This window comes from Mercenaria mercenaria, chromosome 12, assembly GCF_021730395.1.
Source record: "Mercenaria mercenaria strain notata chromosome 12, MADL_Memer_1, whole genome shotgun sequence".
NCBI lineage: Eukaryota > Metazoa > Mollusca > Bivalvia > Venerida > Veneridae > Mercenaria > Mercenaria mercenaria.
The window spans coordinates 75,118,994-75,133,121 of NC_069372.1; the positions used below are offsets into that span (position 1 = coordinate 75,118,994).

The following is a 14,128-nucleotide window of genomic DNA, read 5'->3' on the forward strand; positions in this document are numbered from 1 at the left end:
CCATGGCCAGGATCAGGTTTATGGTCGTTTAATTTTTCAGAGTTCATCATAATGTATATGTAATTTAGCTGGAAATAAGGAATGTTTCTTGATTTTTATCATATAATGAAAATTTTAAAGTGTTTTCCATTTAATATCGTAAAGAGCATCTACTGTAATAGGTAACTTTGCAGAATATGTGAAAGGTAAAAGGTAATGTGGCATATCTGAGCTACAAAGCTCTTGCAGAGGCATCATGATTGCGGCGGCAGTTGCCTCCCCAATATTTTGGCCTGACAAACCGCAAGACGATGTTTCAATTATTTTGAAAATTTCCAGATTTTTTCATCAACTGTCTACACTCTTGAAAAATTGGAGAGACGAAACGGCTGAATTTTTCTATACTAGATTTTAATGAAATAAACATAAAAATTATCCCTTATGGAAATATTATAATTTGCCGCGAACTCTTGTTGCTATCATGCAGGGAATATCAGGCGAACATGCTGTGAACACTTTTGATACAACTGGTGTAATGTTCGCGGGATGTTCATGATATAAATTTGGTGTTCACTTTTCACATGTAAATTAGTTTTGCCGCGAACTTCCCGTGAATAAGTAGCTGTGAACTTCCCGCGAACAAGTTGCTGCGATCATGCTGCGAACTTGCCGCGAACTAGCTGAAAACCATCACTACTGAAATTGTGCACAAAATAGTATGCACAGAAAAAGTGCATAAATTTAAACAAATAAATTGATAGGAATCAGGGATATAAATTTACTGAATAAACATGAGCACTGAGGCTGTAACAAGTTCAAATTGACAATGTCTGAACTTTTTCATATAATATATTTGGTGCATGTTGAATTTTAATGAGAAAATACGTTTGAATTTTAACTGTTAATTGTAAATTTAATAACAGTGTCTCAGTGCATGTATTCAGTTCTTCCCAATGTTTTTTCTTCACACTGCTAATAAGTTATATGTATGACTACAAATCTGTCATAGTTTTACATGTTAATGACCAAACTTAAGAAGCTTAGATATTGTCATAATAAGTTTTATATTTCTTTTTTAAGATAATCTGATTCAGCTCTGCAAAAGTTTAAGCATTTATTTCATTTTCAAAATTCCTCGTGTTTATTCAGATATGTGAGTATAGATATTAAACATAAATTTTCTGACTTACCACAAATAAAAATATATTCCTATCAACCTCTAAGAATCACCATTCACTTTTGAAAAATGTCTATAATGTATACAGATTTCCCTCTAAACATGTCCAAAATATCTGGTTGTAATTAACTTATCAGACTCATACTGTGACCTTACAGATAATGTTACAAATTAGTTGATCTACAATGATTACCTGCTCTTATCAAAGCTCTTCATTAACAGTTTACCAAAAGATTATAATCTTCTAAGTTCTTCTCGCAATAATGCCGCGATCATTGGTCTTCCTGCGGATATCCTGCAAACTAGAATCAAATCAATCACCGCATGATCGCAGGTAGCAGCGAATATCCTGCGAATAGGTATGTTTGCGGCATGTTCGCAGATTTTTTACCATTTCGTAAGGGATGGCCTATAATATGGTGAAATAAAATGTATAGGTCAATGTGCTTGTTTTTGAGATAATTGCCCATGATTAAATTGAATCGCACATTTCAAGTTGGTTTTAAGACATTATTTTGTATTATTTAACGTGTCAGATATGTTTTAATATCATATTTTAACTTCAGAAAGATAGTTATGTTGCCATTGCAATACATTTACTCAATGGGTTGCCATTAATTCATAAAATGATTATCATTTCTGTATGCCGAATCAAGGCTTTATTCTGATTTATCCAGTAAATGACATTACGCCATCACTTACGGTTTATCAAACATGTGGAACTACTTTAAGGGCCACAAAAGCTAAAAATAGAAATAACCTTTAACAAATTCTTCTCATGAACAGCTTGATGGATGTTCTGCAGATATGATCTTAGCATCATTGTAAGGTCCTCTTCTACAGTTGCACACTCTCTATCCTATTAAAGATCTGAATCTCAGGTGAAGGATCTAGGATCATCATGGCCCTTTTGTTTATAAATATTAATATTCATGACAACAGTCAGAGTGTGATATTTTGTATTCCATCATGTTGACTCCACCACTTTGGAAATAATACATGCCAGAATCTTTGAATGGGCACAGCCATCTCCTCATGTTCTGTGTATTATATATCAAGTATGCTACTAGGACATAGTTTATACAGGTTTGTAATTGCAATTGCTTGACTATGTCACATATAAAAGATAAAGTATAAAATCAGAATTTAGTATAGAAAATCTCAGTATATTGCAACTCACAGGCTGAGCAATTGTCTTGGAAGATTGACTTGTACAGCTTAAGACACAGTCATTGTAGGCAACCCAGGGCGAGTATTAATTTTAGCCTTGGTCTATTTGAAACCGAGGTCAATATCGTGAATAAATTGAAATAATATATTATTTCCAGGTAAAACGCCCTTTGTATGGGAAAAGTTACACTTTGTAAGTGGGTAATAGAATTCCATTTGGAAGGAAGATCTGTGAAAGTGGCATATCATTATGTTACAACATTAACATCGCATCGGATATTTTACTTGAATGAATGTACAATGTTGTAGCTTAAATTTCCTTTCAGCCATTTGTGAAATGATTTGGAAGATTTTAGAAACCAGGAATGTGGAATAGTGCTGAGATTATGTTTAGTTACTTTAAGGCAGTGGTTGAGAGTAATAAAGTAGCCTTTACCTTTCAGGCCACCTTCACCAAAATATGGTTAACCTTTCAGGCCTCCTTCACCAAAACATGGTTTACCTTTCAGGCCACCTTCACCAAAATGAGGTTTACCTTTCAGGCCACCTGCACAAAAATGTGGCTTACCTTTCAGTTCACCTTTACCAAAATGTGGTTTACCTTTCAGGCCACCTTCACCAATACGTAGGTTACCTTTCAGGCCACCTTCACCAATACGTAGGTTACCTTTCAGGCCACCTTTACCAAAATGTGCTTTACCTTTCAGGCTGCCTTCACCAAAACATGGTTGACCTTTCAGGCCCCCTTCACCAAAATGTAGCTTACCTTTCAGTCTACCTTCAGCTTACCTTTCAGACTACCTTCAGCAAAATGTTGGATTCCTTTCAGGCTACCTTCACCAAAATGTGCTTTACCTTTCAGACTACCTTCACCAAAATGTGGTTTACCTTTCAGACTACCTTCAGCAAAATGTGCTTTACCTTTCAGACTACGTTCAGCAAAATGTGCTTTACCTTTCAGACTACCTTCACCAGAATGTAGTTTACCTTTCAGACTACCTTCACCAAAATGTGGTTTACCTTTCAGACTACCTTCACCAAAATGTGCTTTACCTTTCAGACTACCTTCAGCGAAATGTGCTTTACCTTTCAGACTACCTTCACCAGAATGTAGTTTACCTTTCAGGCTACCTTCACCAAAATGTGCTTTACCTTTCAGGCTACCTTCACCAAAATGTGCTTTACCTTTCAGGCTACCTTCACCAAAATGTTGGTTACCTTTCAGGCTACCTTCACCAAAATGTATGTTACCTTTCAGACTGCCTTCATTTCAGGCTACCTTCACCAAAGTGTGGTTTACCTTTCAGGTCACCTTCACCAACAAGTGGTTTACCTTTCAGGTCACCTTCACCAAAATGTAGGTTACCTTTCAGGCTGCCCAAGCTTTTGAACACTCTTCTTGTTAAGTTAGCTGGAAGCTGATTTGCAGGCTGCATCTAAAAGTCTGCTTAAAGTCAGTTGCCTTATTCAACAGTCTGAAAACTAACTAACATTTTTTTATTAATTCAAAAAGTAGTTTGTTTGTTTGGAATGTCATTTGTAAAATAGGTCATGAACTTTTACATGTAAACACGGCATAGGTGGCACAACTCAAATACCACAAAATTAGTGATGGCGAGTATAGTTGGTGTATTTCACATTTTCTTAATGGTTTATTTCAAAGTTTCTTTTTATTGTATGGCTTGTTATTTTCATATTTCCAGATCAAATATACTCTTTTATTTTATGCTAAGTAATGAAATACTGTAATCAGTTTATCAGTTAAATTTTTTTACATCTCATCACTCACACTGTAAAAATATGAAATCTATATTTTCACACTGTGAGAGATATAGCTCCGCCCCCTCATACATTGTGTATGAATTTTAAATTATTTGCTTAAAATTGTAGTCGCACTTTGTTCTTTATAGTATATTTCTCAATTCAAATTATTTTACTTAATGAGAATTTCATAACGTTATGCAGCAAAAAATAAAATAAAATGAAACTTTATGTTGTGTGCGTCTTTCTAACATCACAACACATCTGACGTCATGTCTGTTTACACGTGTCTGTTTCCCGTGCTGAGATTAAAAAATTGTAGCAAAATGCATATCTCAACATAATTGAGCATAAAATAAAAAGAAAACTTGTTTGTTTTTCGTGAGTATTGAATATATCTCACCTTGAAGTGAGAAAATGTTCACATTTTCACTTGTGCTACGTGCTTGTGAAAATATATGAAATTTTCTCACTTCTCAGTGAGATATATTCCATATCCACTCAAAACAAACAAATATCCTCTATATATTTGGTTCAAGTAAAAAAAACACCTCCCAAGTGTCAGACATTTAATCTTCTTGAATAAGTGACACTCCCTGATAAAATGCTTATTACTGAAAAAAAATGCTTATGAAGTGATAGATTTTCAATAAATTGCTTGACCGTTTTTCTTGTTTATCTGTAACAATAAGTGGATATTATTGAACGAATTACACCAAGCTTGCTATCTAGTCATTTGACTTTATCGGTGGACATTTGATCTCAGCAGGATTCTATTGTTGATGTATTGATTCTTTATATTTTATCAATTGGTTGATACATTTACAAAATCATGTACTTGTTAAAGGTATGAGCACAGTTTGGTAGGAGTCTGTTTCATCAATTCTGTAACACGCATTTTTGACAATTTTTCCTTATTTTTGCAAGAGCCTAATTTTAATATCAGTAATACATCATTCTCATTGTATAGGATATGCGCTGGGTTTAAGGCTGATACAAACTATATACTTACAAACTTGCATGCATTTTTTTTTTAAAACCAAAATCTGTTTTGGTGACAGTCCAAAATTTCCGTTCTGTTTCTCATTTCTTCCACTGATTTAATAGGTCTGTAATAACTCTCGAGCATTGCAAATATCTTTTGTGGCCAAAGATTGTGTGGTTATTGTTCTTTTAAAATTTCCTGTGGAGTTACATTTTAGTACATGTCCTGAAAGTTTTGTTTCGAATAATTTTTGCCTTGTCTGACCGTCTGTCCATTCATTCGTCCATCACACTTCATTTCCGATCAATAACTGGAGAACTATTTGACCTAGAACCTTCAAGCTTCATAGCATCATAGGGATTATGGAGTAGACAACCCCTAATGTTTTTGGGATCACTTCATAAAAGGTCAAGGTCACAGTGGTCTGAACATGGAAAACCATTTCCAGTCAACAACTTGAGAACCTCTTGACCCAGAATGTTGAAACTTCATAAGATGATTGGACATGAAGAGTAGATGACCCCTTTAGATTTTAAGGGTCACTCTATTAAAGATCAAGGTCACAGGACTCTGAACATGGAAAACCATTTCCGAACAATAACTTGAGAACCACTTAACCCAGAATGTTGATACTTCATAGGATGATTGGTCTTGCAGAGAAGATTACTCCTATTGATTTTTGGGTCACTCTATTAAATGTCAAGGTCACAGGGGCCAGACCGTTGATTTCTGAGTGATCAATAACTTGAGAAGCATTTGACTCAGAACCTTCAAACTTTATAGGGTGATAAGACTTAGGGTAGATCTAGATGACCCTTATGGGGTCACTCTATCACAGGTCAAGGTCACAGGGGCCATCTGCCTGTCACACTTCATTTTCGATCAATAACTGGAGAACCATTTGACATAGAACCTTCAGACTTTATTTAGTAATAGGGCTTACTAAGTAGATGACCCATAGATCATTTTTGGGGTTACTCGATCAAAGGTCAAGGCCACAGGGGCCTAAACATGGAAAACCGTTCCTGATCAATAACTTGAGAACCAGGATGTAAGATTGGAAATGTAGAGTAGATGACCCCTATAATAGTATTGATTAATGTGGGTCACTTGTTCAAAGTTCAATGTCACAGTGGCTAGAAATTGGAAAACTGTTTCTGATAAATAACTTTTTTGACCAAGAACCTTCAAACTTCATAGGGTGATATGACTTACAGAGTAGATGACCGCTATTGATTTTGGGGTTACTTGAGCAAAGGTCAAGGTCACAGGGGTCTGAACATGGAAAACATGGAAAACTGTTTCTGATCAATAACTTGATAACCATTTGGCCCAGAATGTTTAAACTTCATAGGATGATTGGACATGCAGAGTAGATGACCCCTATTGATTTTGGGGTGACTAGATCAAAGGTCATGGTCATAGGGGCCAGAACATGAAAACCCATGTCCAATCCATAACTTTAGAACCACTAGGCCAAGAATGTTTAAACTTCTTGGGATGATTGGACATGCCAAGTAGATGATCCTTATTGCAGCCAACATCGGTGAGTCTGGGACTTTTGCTGCTGTCCCCTATTGACTTCTTGTCTAATTATTAATACTATGCATAGGGGGAGACATGCGCTTTTCTACAAAAGATATTCTAGTTTTTAGCTCGACTATTCGAAGAATAGTCTAGCTATTCTACTCACCCTGGCGTCGGCGTCGGCGTCGGCGTCACACCTTGGTTAAGTTTTTGCATGCAAGTACATACAGCTATCATTTAAAGGCATATAGCTTTGAAACTTATTTATTCTTTTTCTAGGTCAATTACCAACCTCACTGGGTCAAGTTCCATAACTCTAACATGTATTTTGAGCAAATTATGCCCCCTTTTGGACTTAGAAAATTCTGGTTAAAGTTTTACATGCAAGTTACTATCTCCAAAACTAATGCAGATATTGAATTGAAACTTCACATGTGTCTTTGGGGTTATAAAACTAGTTGATAGCACCAAGTCCCATAACTCTGACCTTCATTTTGGCCAAATTATGCCCCCTTTTGTACTTAGAAAATTTTGGTTAAAGTTTTGCGTGCAAGTACATACAGCTATTACTAAAAGGCATATAGATTTGAAACTTATTTTTTCTTTTTCTAGATCAATTACCTACCTCACTGGGTCAAGTCCCCATAACTCTGACATGTATTTTGGCCAAATTATGCCCCCTTTTGGACTTAGAAAATTCTGGTTAAAGTTTGCGTGCAAGTACATACAGCTATTACTAAAAGGCATATTGATTTGAAACTTATTTTTTCTTTTTCTAGATCAATTACCTACCTCACTGGGCCAAGTCCCATAACTCTGACATGTATTTTGAGCAAATTATGCCCCCTTTTGGACTTAGAAAATCCTGGTTAAAGTTTTACATGCAAGTTACTATCTCCAAAACTAATGCAGATATTAAATTGAAACTTCACATGTGTGTTCGGGGTTATAAAACTAGTTGATAGAATCAAGTCCCATAACTCTGACATGTATTTTGGGCAAATTATGCCCCCTTTTGGACTTAGAAAATCCTGGTTAAAGTTTTGCGTACAAGTACATACAGCTATTACCAAAAGGCATATAGCTTTGAAACTTATTTATTCTTTTTCTAGGTCAGTTACCAACCTCACTGGGTCAAGTTCCATAACTCTTAACATGTATTTTGAGCAAATTATGCCCCCTTTTGGACTTAGAAAATTCTGGTTAAAGTTTTACATGCAAGTTACTATCTCCAAAACTAATGCAGATATGGAATTGAAACTTCACATGTTTCTTCGGGGTTATAAAACTAGTTGATAGCATCAAGTCCCATAACTGATATGCATTTTGGTCAAATTATGTCCCGTTTCGAACTTAAAACTCTTTTGATATTTAACATTTTGGGTAATAATTTCCTGCTTCTGTGACAATATTTCGAATAGTCGAGCTTGGCTGTCTTACGGACAGCTCTTGTTATTCAAAATCTGATGAAAAGTTGTAAAATATATATATAGCCTATAATATGTATTGGTGTATAATGGTAATATCTGGTTGAGCACCTTTAGCTGTGGTATAACCTTTATGATGGTATTATGATTCAGTTTATTTTATTGAAAGGAGGAAGTAATTATGTACATTTCATAAATATTTTGGAATCTGAAATTTAATTTCCATTTCAGGTAAAAAAAAAAAAAATTAAGTGTTTTCTGTCACTGTGTAAGTCACTCATTTGTGAAACATACTCTGATTTTAGTATTTTCAGAAGGTTTTAACATATCTGTTATTTTCAGTGTTGCGTCATGTTTGTATTTTTTGCTCACCTTAGCACAAAGTGCTCCGGATGAGCTATTGTGAGCACTCATCCTCCGGCATCTGTCCGTCCTTTTGTCCATCTGCACTATTCTTCAAACAAAATCTTCTCAGAAACTGTGAGATTGAAGTTGATGAAACTTGGCCTGGATGTTCCTCGGATGGTCTTCTTCCAAATTATTCAAACCGTTCCGATTGGTTGCACATAGAGACCACCAGAGCTAAAAATAGAAAACTCTTTAAATGACATCTTACCCTAAACTGCTTTTGAAATAATTTCACACAAACAGTCCTCATGTGACACTCTACCAAGATTTTACAATTTAATACCATTCATTAAGGTATAGATCCATGTTTCGGAGAAAAAAGTTCAAACATAATCAAATCATAGAAAGAAAGCATTGTTTTACATGAAAATTTAGCAGCATATAAAACATTTATATTATTCTACAAAACCATTGTCAATTTACTGATATATGTATTGAATTCCGGAAAGGGACTGCATGAAGGGGCCACACTTCTGGACAGTTCAGCGGCTTTAAAAACTCACCATTTTTTAAAAGATGTTACGTGTCTTCGTTTTGATGCATTTGCAACATAGTGCGAGTGTTTAAACTTTACATAACTAGGTAAAACATTGTTTTTGACAATTGTTTACATTTACTTCTTTACAAATGGCATTCTTATTTAAAGGGGGACAACTCATTAAGAATATTTTAAGTATCCAACTCTGTGGGACAGAACAGTAAAACATGTATTGGACAGATAAGTTGTTTGTCAAGATGCTGTTCATTTACTAAAAAAATCTGTTGTTTTGTGATATACTGCTAAACCTTAAAAAGCATGGCTGACGGAGGTTGGGGGGAGGTGAGGGGAGCAGTGTAAGCATGTTTTTTAGGAATTACTTAACCAGATGTTTTCAGGTTCTCAGCACGTCTTTGGCGATTCATGGAACAGTCACTTGGCAAGCTTCATAAGACTGGCTTACATTTTAGCAAAATTATGCCCTTTATTCAACTTAGAAAATATTGAGAACATACGCTCCTTCTGGGGATCGCAGGCTGGTTTGGATCCATGCTGGTCGCAAAGGCACTATGTTGATTTTCTCATTGTGTGGCTCAGTTATAACAAATCAGCCAGTCAAGGGAACAAACAGTCTGACTTTAAAGGTGGTTTATCAGATTTTGGTTAAGGAACAGATTTTGTTTGAAAGTTTAACATCAGAAATTTACACTTACATGTGCTCACTTAGCACTTAAAGTGTACCCTAGAATTCCTGTATATGCGATGGGCACAATATTTCCCAATAATATAAAATATTTTCCCCAAATGCCGTTTTCAAGGGCAGATAACTCTTTTTCAATACCAGTGACCTATGACTTTTATTGCAAAGTTTGAAGAAATTCTATTATAGAGAAAAATTTTGCCCATCTCATATACAGGAATTCATACAAGTTAGATTTTCACTGTAGGTAAATTAAGAATATGATTTACTTATCCTGGTTGCCCAGCCAAGATAAAATTATAGTAAGTATAAATATAAATTTAATTAACATTAAATTTTCTTTTCAAAAGTATATCAGTTATTATATTTGTTGAAAATTTGCTTTAAAAATTTCATATTAAGCTTGAACTCATTAGAAATGCAAATTTGAAAGATTACTATTACCTCCCTTTGTTTTTCTTGGTTGTGCAACCACAATACATTAGAAATGTATTGATTCAGAAGCTACATACAGTTATAAAGCCTTCAGTTTCAGAATTTTTAAATATCAAGATATCTTTTAGATGTAAGTGTAAAAGTAGAAATTATATTGAAGTAAAAAGAAAACTCATCTTTTTAAATACCAGTACTTCATATTAAAGGGGAGGGGGTTATTACAAAATTTTATAAATATCAATAAAACATACAGTCCAAATAGGGATGTAACTCCAGCGACTGTTTTTGTTCCTTAAATAAAAGACTGAGAATGTACCAAAAGTCAAAAAACGTCATGATTGACCACCTTTCAGGCAGTTGACTGCTTTAGACAAGTTTGAATTAAGATAGTTCTGCATGTTTGGATAGAAATTTTTTCTACAATGTAGAATTTGATTAAACTCTGATTTTTCAAGTCTTCGGTATATACATAGAAAATTCAGCAAATATAAAAGCTAGCATCATGTGCTTGATTTTTTGCTAGACTAATTTGAAAAATTTGGACCTCACGCAATTTTTTTTAATGGAAGTCTATGGGAAACTCATATCCTTCATAACATTTTTGTGAGTAGAAATTTTTCAACAATGTAGAATTTAATGAAACTTCTCATAGCTGTAAATAGACATTTGGCCTACAAATAAAATGTTACAGATCCGTGTGCTTATTTTTGAGATATTTGACCATTATTTTAAGACATTATTTTTAATTTGTAAAGGTGTCAGATGTTTTAATTAAGAAATAATTTATAGCAAAAGAGTGTTTTAACACTATTTATGCACGATGGGTGGTTATATATGGGGATTAATAATTTCACGAGGGCACAGCCCTTCTGAAATTATTTGTACGACGTATTACCACCCAAGTCTATAAATAGTGTTAAAACACGGTTTTGCTATCAATTATTTCGATTTTAGTATGCCCTTAATCTAAAACAATAGATAAAATACAGTAGCGCTCATTCCTGGTCGCAACAAAAACATTGACGTCACCGCGCGTTAAGGTGATGTTATTCTAGTTTAAGAGTGTTTTAACAGAGAAAAGCATATTAGAATATCATATTGTAACTTTAGAGAGACAGTAACAGTGCCATTGTAATAAATTTACTCACAGGTTGCTATAAATTCATAAAATGATTTTCATTTCTGTTTGCCGAATCCAGGCTTTTTTCTACGTTTTTAGGGTAAATGGCGTGACGCCATCACTTCTGGTTTATCAAAACTGCAGAACTACCTTAAAGCAAAATGTCAGTCAGGGAAGTTACTGTGAAATCAATAATGTTCATGGGGGACTAGTTTTCTTGGATTTCATGGTTACGAACAAGTAAAATTCCCATTCATTTTATGTTCAAAAGTTGAAATCCACAAATTCATATCCCCACAAAATTGTGGATTTGACCAAAACCACAAAATTTCATGCTTCTGAAATTAAATGATTTTACAATATGTAGCTGACTGCATGTAACAGTCTGGTAAGTACAGGAGGCCACTGAGGTAGGTTCAACTGTATAGGTAATACTGCTCGATTTCAATGCCTTTATCTCTTACCATTTTAAATTTCTATAATGAACTTGTCCATCTTCCTATTTGGACCATACTATTAACTGTCAAAATGGGTGCTTACAAAATAGATACTGACTGAATAGTGAACAGTGCCTGCACATCTGTGCAGTCTGATGATGATCTACACTGGTCGCAAAGGTAGAACCAGTCGTGTCCAGCATGGTAAGGGTTAAGGTATTCTATTGCTGTCAAACCATTAATTCTTATGCAAATAATATATTTATATAATTTGAATACACAGGAACACCAATATCTGAATTAAAGATGTAGAAATTTAATCACTTTGGCTATCAGAGCTAGAATATTTGCCATTTAAAAACATTTAAAAGGCGACCAGGTGAAATGTCTCAGATTTCCAAATAAAGACAACAAATTAATATCAGGTCTAGAAATTTCCTGTATATTATGTGTCGTAGATTTATAATAATACATTTGTCATTTCAGCCAGTAGCTGTTTCCATGGCGAAGAAACAGAAAACCTTCAGAAATGATTGAAGTCATGTGACATCTTGACATTATGGGAAACGGTATATAAATTTATATTATTAAGGGAGGCTGTTATATCAGCTGTTTTTATACAATATAGGTAAAATTGCAGACATACGATAAATGAATAATGTGAAAGAGCAGCACTTAATAGCAGATTCTGTTTTGTTTAAGTGATTTATTACAAAATACAATGAGAGTACCTCTTGGTCAATAAAATCTCTGTGGGTGGAAATGTTTGATCAGTGAATTCACTACCACAATACCAGTGTTAGAATGAATTTTAAGTGATTTCTGGTTATTTGTTTACTGTATGTATGTACATTTGAGGCTAACAGGGAAGAATTGGTATGCCCATCTGTAGAACAATACAGCATATGGTTCAGCACAGTAATGGTTAAAATAACCAGCCTAATAATACTTACCTGGCTGAGTTGAAGTCAGTATGGGCATGTAAGTTAAATCCTTCTGGCAACAGCTAAAGCCTTGTTTACACTCTACAGGTGATATTTTCTATTGTCCGTAAGTATTGACCTGGCACTCATGAATATTCCGTATATTTCCGTAAATTAATTTTCGGTGCCCGAACATAAATAGCAATATAACTAAATATTACATATATCGTTCTTAATTGATATACTTTCGCATGTGCAGGTAGCTGTGCGGACAAAGCGTTTACCTGCCAATATCAGGATTGTAGGTTCGAGTCCTACGTCTTACCATATCTTTTCTTCCCAAATTTTTTATGCAGAAATACTACTCATTTGATCAAAGGTATCGTGATACTTATGGTTCATTTATTAATTAAGAGTAATCATATAAATAACATTCTAACACGACCAGCAAATAACCTACATACATGTAGAGCAAAATCTGTCTCGGGTTATTCTGCAATAAACCACTCGCGTGCAATGACGTCATCCGATCCAAGTGCGTAGAACGGTCGTAAGAAGTAGTTACCATTTTTTCTAACACTGTTGATACTAGTACGTCGTGTTAGAATCGAAATAATAAGTTTCCAAGTGTGATTTATCGTAGAATAACCCGAGTTTTTCGTTCTTATGCGAAACAATATATCACTCAGGCCTACGGCTTTCGTGATATATTCTTACGCATCGGGTTATTCTACGATAAACCACGTTTGGGAATTTATTATTTGTTAAATATCTACCCGTTGTAAAAAAGTGGAATAAAATTGTTTTAAATGTATCTTAGATAAAAAGACAAAAATTAATTGTCTGTCACCAGCGTTCCAGAAAATAAATACTACAAGAAAAAACAATTAAAATTCATGAAATATGACACATAAAATAATGTAAACGATAAAATTACAATACAATAAATTGAAAAAAGAAAAAGATCTGTTCATTAAGTGATTTCGAACCCGTGTTAACGTGCGTGGAAGTCAGACACTATACCTCTACGCCACCGTGTCATCGATCAACTTTACATGATACTTTATTAATGTAGATACTTTCAGGATACTAATATTGCGTACATTAACGAAAACGCCCGAAAATATTGGCGAAGATTAATGAGTGCCAGGTCAATACTTACGGACAATACCTGATCATCAAAAATGTTTGTCAGAGTATTTTGTCTCAATGAAATCTAGGTGAAGTTCAAAACTGGGTTACCTGAGTAAAAAACTAGGTCATTAGATCAGATAATAGAAAAACCTTGTTAACATTCTAGGGACCACATTTTCTACCTGAATTTTTAAATGTTTGTTAGAATATTAATTTTGTTTTCAATAAAATCCTGAATGTGTTACATGAGGTCAAAATTAAGGCCGCTTGGTCATTTTATCAAAAGTCTTGTGCCTACTAGAGGCCACATTTTATACCTGATCTTTATGAAAATTTGTCAGTATGACTGTCTTTATAAATCCAGGTGAAAAACAAAAGAACTAGGTCACTAGGTGGGACAATTGAAAATCTTTGTTCACTGATCTGCCTTATTTAAGAAAAGTATTATATGGTTAGAATGTCTGTTG

The 14,128-nt window shown here is 34.4% G+C and overlaps 1 long non-coding RNA gene across 1 annotated transcript in view; it reads left to right on the forward strand.

The window, feature by feature from the left end:
- LOC128547452 (uncharacterized) overlaps positions 1-14,128 on the forward strand; it is a 60,889-nt gene that overhangs the window by 328 nt on the left and 46,433 nt on the right. The window contains exon 2 of the long non-coding RNA XR_008366566.1: positions 12,091-12,173. This is a non-coding gene — a long non-coding RNA (uncharacterized LOC128547452). The remainder of the gene's footprint in view (positions 1-12,090; positions 12,174-14,128) is intronic.